The 12,910-nt window shown below is 40.6% G+C and overlaps 1 long non-coding RNA gene across 1 annotated transcript; it reads left to right on the top strand.

Annotated features, from left to right (window-relative positions):
- The first annotated feature begins 492 nt into the window (after positions 1 to 492).
- Positions 493 to 12,530, top strand: LOC143335180 (uncharacterized). The gene is made up of 4 exons (XR_013078407.1): positions 493 to 5,641; positions 9,812 to 9,889; positions 10,571 to 10,666; positions 11,118 to 12,530. It is a non-coding gene; the product is annotated as an uncharacterized LOC143335180 (long non-coding RNA).
- The last annotated feature ends 380 nt before the right edge of the window (positions 12,531 to 12,910 follow it).

Raw genomic sequence — 12,910 nt, 5'->3', positions numbered from 1 at the left:
TTAGAGTGACAGTGGTAAACACCTCTAAGAGATTCAAGATTCAAGATTCAAGATTGCTTTTATTGTCATTGAGCATGGACATGTCAACGAAATTTGCATTGCAACCCCCGTGTAGAAAAAAAAGGATAATAAAATAAGATAAAATAAAATAAACTCACAAATAAGATAAAATAAACTCACAAATAAGATAAAATAAACACACAGGGCATAAAAAGTCAGCATTTAAAACGTATACAATATACATAAAATGCAATGAAAATATACCGAGATGCAATAAAAATATACATAAAATAAAATGCAGTGAAATAGACTGAAATGTAGCGGCAATAAAGTAAGTACAGGGTGTATACTTAAATGTTAAGTACACAGAAGGTGCAGGTGAAGGTGGTCAGAGTGCAGTGTGCAAAAAAAAGTGTCCTCACAGTCTCTCCCTCCAATAGGTGGGAGTGACTGCCTGGCTAAATGGGGGGGAATATGTGTTCGGCAGCGCTTTCCTGATGGAAGCAGTACAAACAGTCTGTGGCCCGGGTGGCTGGGGTCTGTGGCGATGGATCTTGCCCTCTTCTTGACCCGGCCTGTATATACAGAGTCCAGGTCAGGAAGGGGGCAGCCCACGATGCCTTGTGCAGTTTTTACCACCCGTGCCAGTTGCTTCCTCTTCTGTGCCGTGCAGCTGCCATACCACACTGTCACACTGAGGCAGAGGATACTCTCGATCGTGGCCCTGTAAAAGTTCACGAGCAGCCGAGAGGAAAGTCCAGCCCGTTTCAGTTTCCTTAGGAAGAAAAGCCTTTGTTGTGCCTTCTTCACCAGGCGAGAGGTGTTCATGGACCAGGAGAGGTCAGATGTGATGTGGAGGCCCAGGAACTTGATGTTGTCCACATGCTCCACCACTTCTCCGTCCATGAGGAGGGGGGCGTGATCCGTCTTCCTGGACCTCCTTAAGTCCACAATGACCTCCTTGGTCTTCCCTGTGTTCAGAACCAGGTTGTTGGCTGAACACCACTGGGTCAGCTGGTAAATCTCCTCTCTGTAGTGGGTCTCGTTGTTGTCTGAGATGAGACCCACTACTGTAGTGTCGTCCACGAACTTCACGACTGTGTTTGTGGGGTGGATGGCAGTACAGTCATGTGTGAACAGGGTGAAGAGGGCTGGGCTGAGCACACAACCCTGTGGCGTGCCCGTGCTGAGGACCAGAGGGGATGATGTTGCATTCCCTATTCTCACCACCTGAGGCCTGTTGGTGAGAAAGTCTCTAATCCAGTGGCACTGAAGCAGGCAGACCCACCGCGTGTAGCTTCAGCGCCAGCTTGTCTGGGATGACGGTGTTAAAAGCTGAGCTGAAGTCAACAAATAGCATCCTGACATAGGTGTTGGGCTGCTGCAGATGGGTCAGGGCTGTGTGCAGGGTGATGGAGACAGCATCCTCTGTAGACCGATTCCCTCTGCTGTAGGCAAACTGAAGGCTGTCTAGGTCCGAGGGGATGAAGTCTCTGATGTACCTGAGAAGAATCCGTTCAAAGCACTTCATGATTAGCGGGGTTAGAACAACAGGCCGGTAATCGTTCAGGCAGGTGGCAGACGTCTTCTTAGGCACCGGTATGATGGTGGAGGACTTGAGGCACTCAGGAACCATGGACAGCTGCAGGGACAGATTGAAAATGTCCAGGAACACCCCTGCTAGCCGGTCAGCGCATGTTCTTAGAGTCTGGCCTGACACCTTATCCGGTCCTGTAGCTTTGCGGGTGTTGATCCTCCTCAGGGTGGATGTCACCTGGTGTCAAAGCGGGCAAAGAAGCTGTTTAAGGTGTCAGGCAGAGTGGGGTCGTGGCTGGCGAGCAGAGTGCTGGACTTGTAGTCCGTCATGGTTCTGATGCCTCTCAACATGTTCTGGGGGTTGTTGTTATTGAAGTGGTCTTCAATTTTCTGTTTATGCCGGAGCTTGGCCTGCTTAATTCCTTTCTTCAGCTCTGCTCAAGCCCTGCTATAAGCCAGCCTATCTCCAGATCTGTAGGCGGTGTCCCGGGCTTTCAGCAGGGACCGTACTGTGCCGTCCAGCCATGGTTTCTGGTTGGGAAACACTATGATGGTCTTAACAGGGAGGACAGCATCAGTGCAGAACTGAACGTAGGACAATACAGATGATGTATACTCCTCCAGGTCTGCCCCTTCACTGAACACACTCCAGTCTGTGTGCTCAAAGCAGTCCTGAAGTGCAGAGGAGGCCTCCTCAGTCCATACTTGTATTGTCCTGGTGGTTGGCTTTGTTCTGCAGGCCAGAGGCTTGTATGCAGGAATCAGTTCCACTGAGATGTGGTCTGACATGCCCAGGTGTGGAGCTGCTGCAGCCTTGTAAGCAGCAGGGATGTTGCAGTAGACCTGATCCAAAATGTTATTGTCTCTGGTAGGAAAGTCTATGTACTTGTGAAATTTAGGAAACACTGCCTTCAGTTCGACATGATTAAAGTCTCCCACCACAATCACAGCCGCTTCTGGGTTGTTGTTCATCTGCCCGCTGATTAGGCAGTATACAGCTCCTCTAATGCTAGCTTAGCATTAGCCCGTGGTGGGATATAGGCGGCCACAATAACAATGGACAAGAGTTCTCTAACCAGCTTGAACGGTCGGCATTTCACCGCCAGGTATTCCAAATCAGGAGAGCAGAATGTGCCGACAGTGTGTGTAGCTGTACACCAGGCATTGTGTACGTACAGCGCCAAACCTCCGCCTCTGCTCTTACCCGAAGCTGCAGACCTGTCCGCCCGATACAGAGAGCGCCCTGCTAGCTCCACCACTGCGTCCGGGATGTTATCGTCCAGCCAGGTCTCTGTGACAACGGTCACACAGCTGTCCATCCGACGAGAGACAGTCCTTAGACCTTGTCGATTTTGTTGGCGAGAGACCTGGCGTTAGTGAGGAAGAGACTGGGGAGCGCCGGTCTGTGAGGTTTAGCTTGTAGCCTAGCACGCAAGCCAGCTCTCTTGCCCCTCTTTTGTTTACGGTGCCTCCTCCGTCTCCTAGGCAGCAGTGGGGGGATGGTGGTGGGCTCTGGAGTCCGTAGCAGCTCCGGTGGAATAAAGTCCAGTTTATGGGGTGTGTGGAGTCTGAACTGTACCCCAAAGTTCCACAGTTCGGACCTGCTGTACTGTGTGAGAGCTTCCAGAAGAGTGGTGAACGTAGAAATGAGTAAAAACAAACAAACAAAAACGTAAACACGGGAGCCACGAGCCGCTGCGTCTGCACGCGCCGCCATCTTGCTTATATAAGAGCAAGATGGCGGAGAGTCTAAGAGTCTCAGTCTCTCTTTGGTGGCAGATTGACTCAAACAAAAACTCACATGGAAAAACATGGAGGAAAGGTCTTGGAGTTCTTGCAGACTGGGGTCTGCTGGGTTCATGATGGTCAGTTTGTACTGTTGAAACTGGGTCATGGACTAACAGGGTTGAACCCAAATGCAGACCAAACGACAGTACTGGTGCAAGCAGTTAACTAAGATGACTTCTGATGGCTGCAACTGCTGCCACACAGCTTGCATGAATGTTGGTACCCCTTCTACACTCACCTTAGTTCTCAGTACATTTAATTATTCATTTAGTTGACCTCACAATTGCACATGGAGACAGCAAACACAAAGGATGACACACACCTTTTGTTTTCATACAACATACACATTTTTGGTTTGCATACATTGACAGTACAGCACTTTGTGTGCAGCTTGTGGGGTAAGTTTAGTTTTTGTTAAGTTCATTTTTGTCTTTAGTCAGTTCAGTTACATTCTGTTTAAGTTATAATAGCCTGAGTTAAGTTCTGTCTAGTTGATCTCTTTTATGGGCCCAGAAATTTTATGTATTGACTAAGTTTTGTGCAAATAAATCTCTTTTTGTGAAAATACACCTGGACTCCTCATGCCTATCTGCTCAGTCCCTCACATGACTGAACAAGCTATCAAGCAAGGTGGCAAGTGGGGATGAAAACCACAGTAAAGAGTTCATTTAGGCAAATAAATTCAAAAAAGGAGCATGAGTCCAACAAATGGGAAAATAAACCCAGTAAAAGTCCAGTTAAAAAAATAAAATAAAAAAATCCAAAGAGGCAACAAAATCCAAATAAAGGGGGTCTTGTAACAAAGTCCAAGGAAACTAAAGCAAAGTACAAAATCACTGAATCACAGTGAAAAACTCACACTGACAGGAATGCATCACACCAGAAGGAACAGTGACCAACTGAAAAAGACTGAGGGAAACATGAACTTAAATACAATGGGCAGGGGGAACTAATCAGACACAGGTGAAAACAATCATACAATTGCAGAGGCAGGAAAACACAGGAAGTAACATCAAAATGTGACACATATGGAAAACCTTCAAAATAAAACAGGAAATAAAAAAATAAACAAACCAGATCATGACAACAGTGTTTTATTTTGGTAACCTTCCCTCATGTGTCTTAGTTTTCTTTTCTTCCTGTATGTTTCCCACCTTTGTGATTGTGATTGTGATTGTGTCCACCTGAGTATGTTTAGTTCCCTGTCAATTTCAGTCTGTGTCTTTCTGGGATCATCCCCTTATGTGTGGTTTTGCTTGTTCCCTGTGATACTAACTAAGTAATTCTGGTCTGGTCCTTGTTTTCCTATTTGGTTAATGGATTGGTTTTTGCTCGACCACAAATCATAACAGAATGATCCGACCATTATTGAACCCAGCAGACCTTTTGTCCTGGCTGAAGGAGGTAAAGGATCTTGATACACTTGATACACTATTTGATTCATTGTGGTGGGGGTGGTACCCTGGACACTCAGAGAAGGCTGGTGGCTTTAACCTCGGTGGAGACCCTTATTTATGGCAAAGTCTGGTTCTGGAATCTGCCTAACATACCAGAGGTGTTGTGCTTAATAGACACCATTAGAACTGAGCTGGAGAGGCAGTGAGTTGGTGATTCAACGGTCTCAGCCATCAGACCCCCGGCCTGCTAGCCTCCCACCACACTCTAAAAAGTAATTCAGTGGCTTTGTATATATCACAGTAAGAAACAACTATACTACCTTAATAAAATCTCTGAAACACATTCAGTTGATTGTTTGAGTTGGATATACCAAATTAAATGCCTAAAAATTTAACAGGTAATTTTATCTTAACTTTACATTCATTATTTTAAGTTTATTTCATTGAAATAAATTAGCATTTGGTTAACAAACTATATTGGAAATATCCTTAATTTGTTGGGTAAATTTCATTCAGATTATTTGGAAAGGACTAATTATACTGATCAGTTTCAGTAACTGCAGTTATTACTCATTCAAAATCAATTTCCTTAATCTTCTTAAGCAGTGGCGCCGCCAGGATTCAATTTCACAGTACACACAGACACAAACAATTAAAAAAAACCCTTTAAAATATTTTTTTTTTCACACCTTCAAAAAAAATTGTATGCACAGTGCGTACAGGATTCAGCGCCACTGTTCTTAAGTGACTTATTACTTTAAGTAAGTTTCACTTGAATATGAACACTTCAGTCGTGCGCAAAGAGCGTGGCCTCACAGGATACCTGACTTTGTATCTGCCCACTTTTTCAACAGGAGACCTGCTGGAAAGTTCGCTTCTGTGATGCTAAGAGCAACTGGAAGACCTGCTCTCAAAGCACGGTAAGTAGCAAGCTAGCAAGCCTTATTACTGGTATCAAGTTATTAATAATTACTCTGTCTTTTTGCATACATAACTTATAGGGTGTAATTTCTGAATGCTGTTGCAGCCTGCTGGCATAAGTTAGCTAGTTAGCTTAACTTCTTCTGCACAATTGACATGACTGTATGTAGTCTATTTATTCAGACCACCGAACTGTTCTGGGTAATGCTTGGTTTATACGACGATGTAAAATCATGTGCAAAATGTTATGCTTATTATTTTAGAACATGATGCGCAACAACCTTTCCCTCCCAAACGGATTTAGGTGGGAGGGGGTAGAGCTGGAGCTTAGTGAGGGTCTGTGTCGGTGTTCGCCCGGTGTTCTTTGTTATCTTTGTTATGTACCCTGATTTTATCAGAAGTCCTGTTAATTCTAGTAGTGCTTAAATTAAATTAAGTACAAGTAAGTAAATGATGTGTCTGTGCTGTATTTACTTCTGTACTGTCCTGTGTGAATTTAGCGCTCACACTCTCACTTGTACAGATAACAGAGACAAATCAAATTCAGGTTTAATACAAAACAAATTGAAAAGCAGCTGGCAAAAAGTTTAATGTTAATAGATGTTATTTTGCGTGGACTCAGGCTACATCCACACGAAGCCAAAACGCTTATAGTTCCAAAAACGTTCTTTATAAAGCCGGAGCTGTTTCAGTAAATGTGTCCGTCCACACGAATTCACTTGATGCGCCTGAAAACAATGTAAAACACTTGCCAGGCCTGTTGGTGGCACTATGACGCTGTAACTGCGAAAACTGGCGGCAGGACTTTAAGCATATGCAGAAATCTATACGATGTAAACATAGAACATGGCTGCGGCAAGTAAACTAAATAAACTAATAAACTAATGGCGATAATAGGGTGGCTAGCTTCAGCAGGACGCACCAACACTGTACGGCACCATTGTTGTTGTCATTTTTTGAGGTTGGCGCATTTATTAAGAGGTGGAGCCATGACGCAAAAGTATCAGAAAAAGAAGCGGACAGGGCGTAACAATGGTGCCACGGAAACAGCATTTTCAGATCTTTGCACTCTGGGGCCTAGGTTAAGAAATGATCGTTTTCAGACCCCCAAAATGCCGGCTTAGTGTGGATGATACACAGGTTTGATGAACTATTTGTGCATTTAGGCCTGGGCTCATGTTCCTGTGGATGGGGCTTAAGTTGTCATTTCTGAGACTGTAACTGTTTTGTTGTGTGGACTAAGTCATCAATCAATCAATCAATATCCTTTATTTAACCAGGTAAAAGACTCATTGAGATTAAAATCTCTTTTTCAAGAGCGACCTGGCCAAGAGGGCAGCGAAGACAAAGTTACAACAATACATACAACAACAACAGCAATCACACACTATAGTTAGAAGCAGAAAGTACGTACAACATTGACACAAGAGCACGCGACAGGTCAAAATAATTTAAGATGTTTCAGCAGTAAAACAATTTAGAAACAAGTACATTGCCCAATAGAACTGGCTTCTCTGTCCTTTAAAATGGACTGAAGTTCCCCCAAAGTGATCAGTTCAGGTAACCTCAGATCCTTCTGTAAGTCATTCCATGACCAGGGGGCAGCATATCTGAAGGCTTTTTACCAAGATCTGTGTTGGCTCTAGGAACCAACATGCGGAGGATGTCCTGTGAGCGAAGGCTGTACCGACTAAAATCTCTACACATATAAGAACACAAATAGGTGGGAACCAGCCCGAGTAGAGATTTATATATAAAAACCATCTATCGAGAGAATCTGCGGACAGACAAAGATGGACAGTTTGCCGTTGCATACAAAGTGCAGTGGTGGACAAGATTGCCACAACCAGTCATAAAACGTAAAGCGCAGTGATATACAGTATCCAGTTTTTTCATGTAAGTGTCAGGTGCATTCACAAAAAGTAAGTCTCCATAATCTAGAAAAGCAATGAAAGTTGTCAGGATCAAGCGTTTTCTAACTTGTAGGGAAAAACAGGACTTGTTTCTAAAGAAAAAACCCAATTTGATTTTAAGTTTAGACACAAGTTTTTCTATGTGTGATTTAAAAGACAAGTTCTTATAGTTCTGCAATTAAAAAAAATATTAATTTACCTATTTCAAATAAAAAAAAAAATAGATATAAATAGTGGTTGTTGCTGCGGCCATTGTATGGGAAACAATGTTATACAACATTCAGCCAAAACCTTAAACATGGTACCTGGTTTTAATGTTGTGATGTATATTCAATCTAGATATTAAGTTAAACAGCTTGGCACAATATGGTGATACAAATGTCTGTAACTAACTACCTTTTCTTACGAAACTAATGATTTATTATTATTGTTCTAATAAGGAGTTATATATTTTATTTTTGAGTGTTCTACTTGCTAAAGGTCTTACCATATTTTGGGGTGAATACTTTGATGATGGCTAGAACATGTAATGTTGCACATTCACCTAACAATTTTTTCAAAATGAAAGTCTCTGCTGTCTTATCGTCTTTACATGTGTATGTGTGCCACTTCTAGTCCATTGATGTGATAGTGATGGTGAAGAGTGCTGCATCCATTTGAGGCCAGTGTAAATATCTACCAAGTGCAGAAGGTGAAAGCATTTAAGGTCACTCTGACTGGTTGATTGTGGTCTGATTTGATGCTGCGTTCAGTGATGGGAATTTGATTTGCATGTGGTCTTAAGTTAAGATAGTGACTGTCCAGTATTGTGTTAATTTCAGTAAACATAATTTTTTTGATGATATGATCATTCTGCAACTTTCTGTTGTCCAAATGAATGATACCTCTATCAATATAATTATGACATCAGTCATTTTCAGAAAGTCCCATTGTTGAAGTGTTTGGGGCAAAGTTGTCTTGTAAAGCATGTTAAATATTTTTTACTCTATTTACAGCACCAACACTGCTAAGGGAGAGAATAAAGACAACAAAGAGAGAAATGTCACACATTTATTATTGTGTCCCAGGACCATTAAATGTGTAAACATTGAAACAAGGATCCCAATGTATTGCATAGTTTAGTTTATACAAGTTCAGGAAAGCAACAAGTAAGCAAATGAGTTGCACCTTTTGATTTCGACCATGTTTGACTGCATTGGTCAGGGAGTATTAATTGGAAACACAAACTGTAAAGATAAAATGTCTAGGATATAGTAGTATTAATTGTTACCAACTATATCCACCATTGGGTCATTGATACGATATTATGCATTTACAGTACCTCTGTCGGGCTGCAGATAACAACTGTTTTGATAGTTGATTAATCTAACAATTGATGAAACAATTAATCAGCTAATCGGATTATACAAACATCGCAAAATTACTAAATGGCACTAACTCAGTCTTTCAATTTAGCTTGAGGCTGTTTTAGGGACGTTTTGGTGCGTCATTTGATTTGTTTGTTTGGTGAGATTTAGGTATGGCTCAGCAGGGTTGCACATATTTCTTCTCTCAGTTGAAGGTCTATATATCCACTGCAATTGTAGTTGGCTAACCAGAACTGACTGCGGTCCTGAGAGTGTGGTCCAGACCAGCAGCTACCACTACTCATTTGTATTGTTATGTCTTTGTGTCTGCCGCAGCCATTTTGAAATGTTTTTTTTTTTTTTTAACCGTCAGTTCCTGGTTGCTCTTACATATGCGCTACTGTCAGACATAATAAGGAGGTGAGATGGTTAACTCCTTAGTTACTTCCATCGTCACCTCTGGGAAAACTGTTTAGTTCAGACAAACTAACACAAATATGTGCATAGGTTAGTTAGTTGTAACCAACTAATAATTGACAATTAAATATTTAGGCAGCTAATTTTGTCACTGATTATTGTCAACTATGTTTATTAGTTGTTGCACCCCTAAACCTCTGCATTGTCTATTGCCATTGCAAATCTGGGCGATGAATGCAACAACTCTGTGGGTGCTAGAGAAAGAAGCCTATTGATGTTGTTGGCCACATGATTTCTTCTGGTGCAATCATCATGCCAGTTTGCGAATACAGCAACTTTTTACTGTTGGATTAAGCATGTTTCCCTAGTGTTTTTTTCACACATTTGCGTGATTAATCATATTAGTCCCAAAAAATACATAGATTAATAGAAGTAGCAATGAAATTACTCTGTTTGCTTCCTATGGTAACACTATTTATCATTACTTTTTCAGGTGTCAACTTATGGATGGCAGTGTAAGCTCTGCACATTTGTGGCTTCATCCAAAGGGGCACTTTTGAAGCATTATCGAGTGAGTCATGGTACTTTTGGCCGTGGATATTCAGTACCCTGTCTTCATTTAAACTGTCCTTGCTCCTTCAAGACATGGGGTGGCTTGCGCACACATTTATATAGATCTCACAGTTTGCACGAAACTGAAGAATGTGAAGTTGTCAAATTTGTGACTCATCCCATCCTAATACAAAAGACTATTTCCAACATATTAATTTTCACTTGAAAAAACATGAAACAGTAGAATGTGCTTTTGAGGGGTGTGATTTCAAGACAAACATATGGGACTTACGCAACACACAGAAGTCGAAAACACAAATGCCATTCATGTAAAGATTACAAGGCTAATGTGATAGCAAAACATCCAGTTGTTACTGAAAATGAAAATAACTTTCCTTTGTTGGAAGTAGATGCTCATGTGGATATAGATAATGCCTCAGAGTTGGGTTAGGTTTGGGTTTGGGTCGGTTGGTTGCATTAGCTTCCTCCTGTTCTTCTGCATGACACACCAATTTTTTTCTACACCTTGTTTTTATTCTTATCTACTTGTCTCCCCAAATACCAGCATTCTGTAAGGCTGATGATAAGGCTGATGTTTCATTTGTCTAATGTCAATTCCTTTGAAGTTGGTAGAATAAAGCAAAATTAAACTTGAACGCGTGGAATAATGTTAGATGTATAAAGACTTTCTGTTTTGCAGGCTGGAATCCCCATTCAGCAAACAGGAGAGGTCATCATCCGATGTCTCATTGATCATCTGGGAGAAGATGCAAGTGCCTTGATAAAGGATTTTGGGGTAAGTACATTAAATACAGTAGCAACAAAATGTATGAATCCCTTGCAATTACATGGTTTTCTAGATTAATTAGTTTTGAAATACGAAACTTTATCAAATAAAAAGTATAGACAAGTTAGTAACACAAATAATCATAATCTTTTGTGTCTTTATTGAACACATCCATTAAATATTCACAATACTGGTGGAAAAAGCAAGTTACACTGAGGAAATTAACTGACCTACACCTTAAATGTTTCAGTGTTTTACTTTTCAGTATGGACATGAACAATGCAATGCTTTGTGTGGTAATAAAGTAGATTGTGTTTGTTCATTATGGAACTTAGATGAAGATCTGGACATATGTTAAAGCAATCCTGAGGTTTTGTTTAATAAGTGAGCAATGAGGGATCACTTTTGTGTCCCATGAAGACTTAAAATGAGTTGTAACCAGTTATCTTTATGTCTGCAGGATGCTGCTTTTACACCTGTCAGTGTACAAGAGGAGATGAAGTGATGAAGATTTATGTGCTGTGCAACCAAGATGGGTCAGTTGATGAACCTGCTGATGTAGGGATTGTAATTGAGGGTGTCACTGTCCTCAGAAGCCTTGGCGATCTTAGCAGAGCTTGCTGTTATCTACTGGGACTAACCTATATCTTGGATCTGAGCTACCCCAAGAAGCTCAGATGTAGTTTTGAGGTATTTCAAAAAGTACTGATGGGGCTTGATCCAGGAAATCTGTCGACTAAAGTTCAGAGATTGAAAAATTACCTGTGTACCTAGATTACTGTACTCTGACTACTGTTCAACAATATGCCCTGATATCATGTGACTTTTTCATTTGCAAGGTAAGCCAATAAAAAGATTTCATTCTGGACTGTTGCTATATTGCTTGCAGTTCAACCGTATGCAGAGTTCAGTTGGCAAGAAAAAACTGGTTGAAAGTTGATATATAAAAGGCTGGACAGTTTTACAATTGTATAATCAAAACTTTTCTTGATACTTTGTGTTGACTTTTATCTGAGTGCAATTTTTTGCTATTGTTCCCATTGTTCTTATGCATTTAACAAATGTGTTAATGACAAAAATTTCACTGTGGACGGTTATTGTTCGATGATGTGTGACTTAAAGACCAATATGTATCTCTGACTTGTAGCATTTAAAATGAGTACTGCAATCCAAATTCAGACAGTGGAGAGAGCTGTCTCTGCTTGCCTCCTGGTCCCCAGACCTGAAGCTCATGCAGGTCAGGAACACTGAAGCTTCAGGAGCAAGGCTAAAACTATAAAACTACTAAATGTCAAGTCCTGCACATTGAGTTGATAAGCTACTGTATAGGATATGTTTTCTTTTTTGGTCGGGTAGAAGCAGTTATATCTCAACCAGTTCACTGGCCGCTTACATAACTCCAACACCTTTCACATCAGGCTGTGGAAATGCACCACATAGTGCCTTAACAATGCATATCTGCTCCTTACCTGCTCTGGTCAAAATAAAAATGGTACATTATGGATCAGAATGGAAATTTAGAAGGAGGACATACTGGCTATTGCATGTCAGAGAAGTCTGGATCTCAACATAGCATGTTTCCTTAATCTCTGATGATATATTAAGATCATTTTATGATTTAGTACAGTAGAAATTACATATTGGTCCTATAACTTTTAAGTGTAACTTTTCAGTCTGCAGAGCAATTCTGCCTGTTGGTCTCACATTGTCATTGGCAAGAAAAAAACTTTTGGCTTTTCTTGATAGTTTGTGGTGACTATGTTTGATTGAAGTGCCCATTGTTCTTGATGCATTTATACAGAGTTAGTTTTTGTAGCATTGGCATTGTAAACCAGGTTAAATTTTGGTTTAATAAATGCTTTCTTAAAATGTTACTATGTGTAAATTTTTTTTAAAATTAGCAATTGATTCCATTAAAGCATTCCTGGAGCAAAACGTACAATACAATTTTAAAATTAAGTAAGTACAACCTTATTATTTCGATAATTAATCATCACAACATTTAGTAAAATTAGCACGTGTTTGGTTAAATAGCAGTCTAATTTTCAGTTACATCTGCTTTGCATTTGTAATTTTATGTACTTATTTTTTTTTGTGGTTTTTGACTTATGAGGCACAATTGCATCGATTCAGGATTTTTATTATATCTACTCAATTGTTTCACGTCATGGTACTAAATGTAGTTCGTTAGATATACTTAATATTTTTACCTAGATTTACCAAGATCATAAAGTATATTTATAAAATTTCGCC

Source organism: Chaetodon auriga, chromosome 17, assembly GCF_051107435.1.
Source record: "Chaetodon auriga isolate fChaAug3 chromosome 17, fChaAug3.hap1, whole genome shotgun sequence".
Lineage (NCBI taxonomy): Eukaryota > Metazoa > Chordata > Actinopteri > Chaetodontiformes > Chaetodontidae > Chaetodon > Chaetodon auriga.
This window is presented reverse-complemented; position numbering and strand designations above follow the sequence as displayed.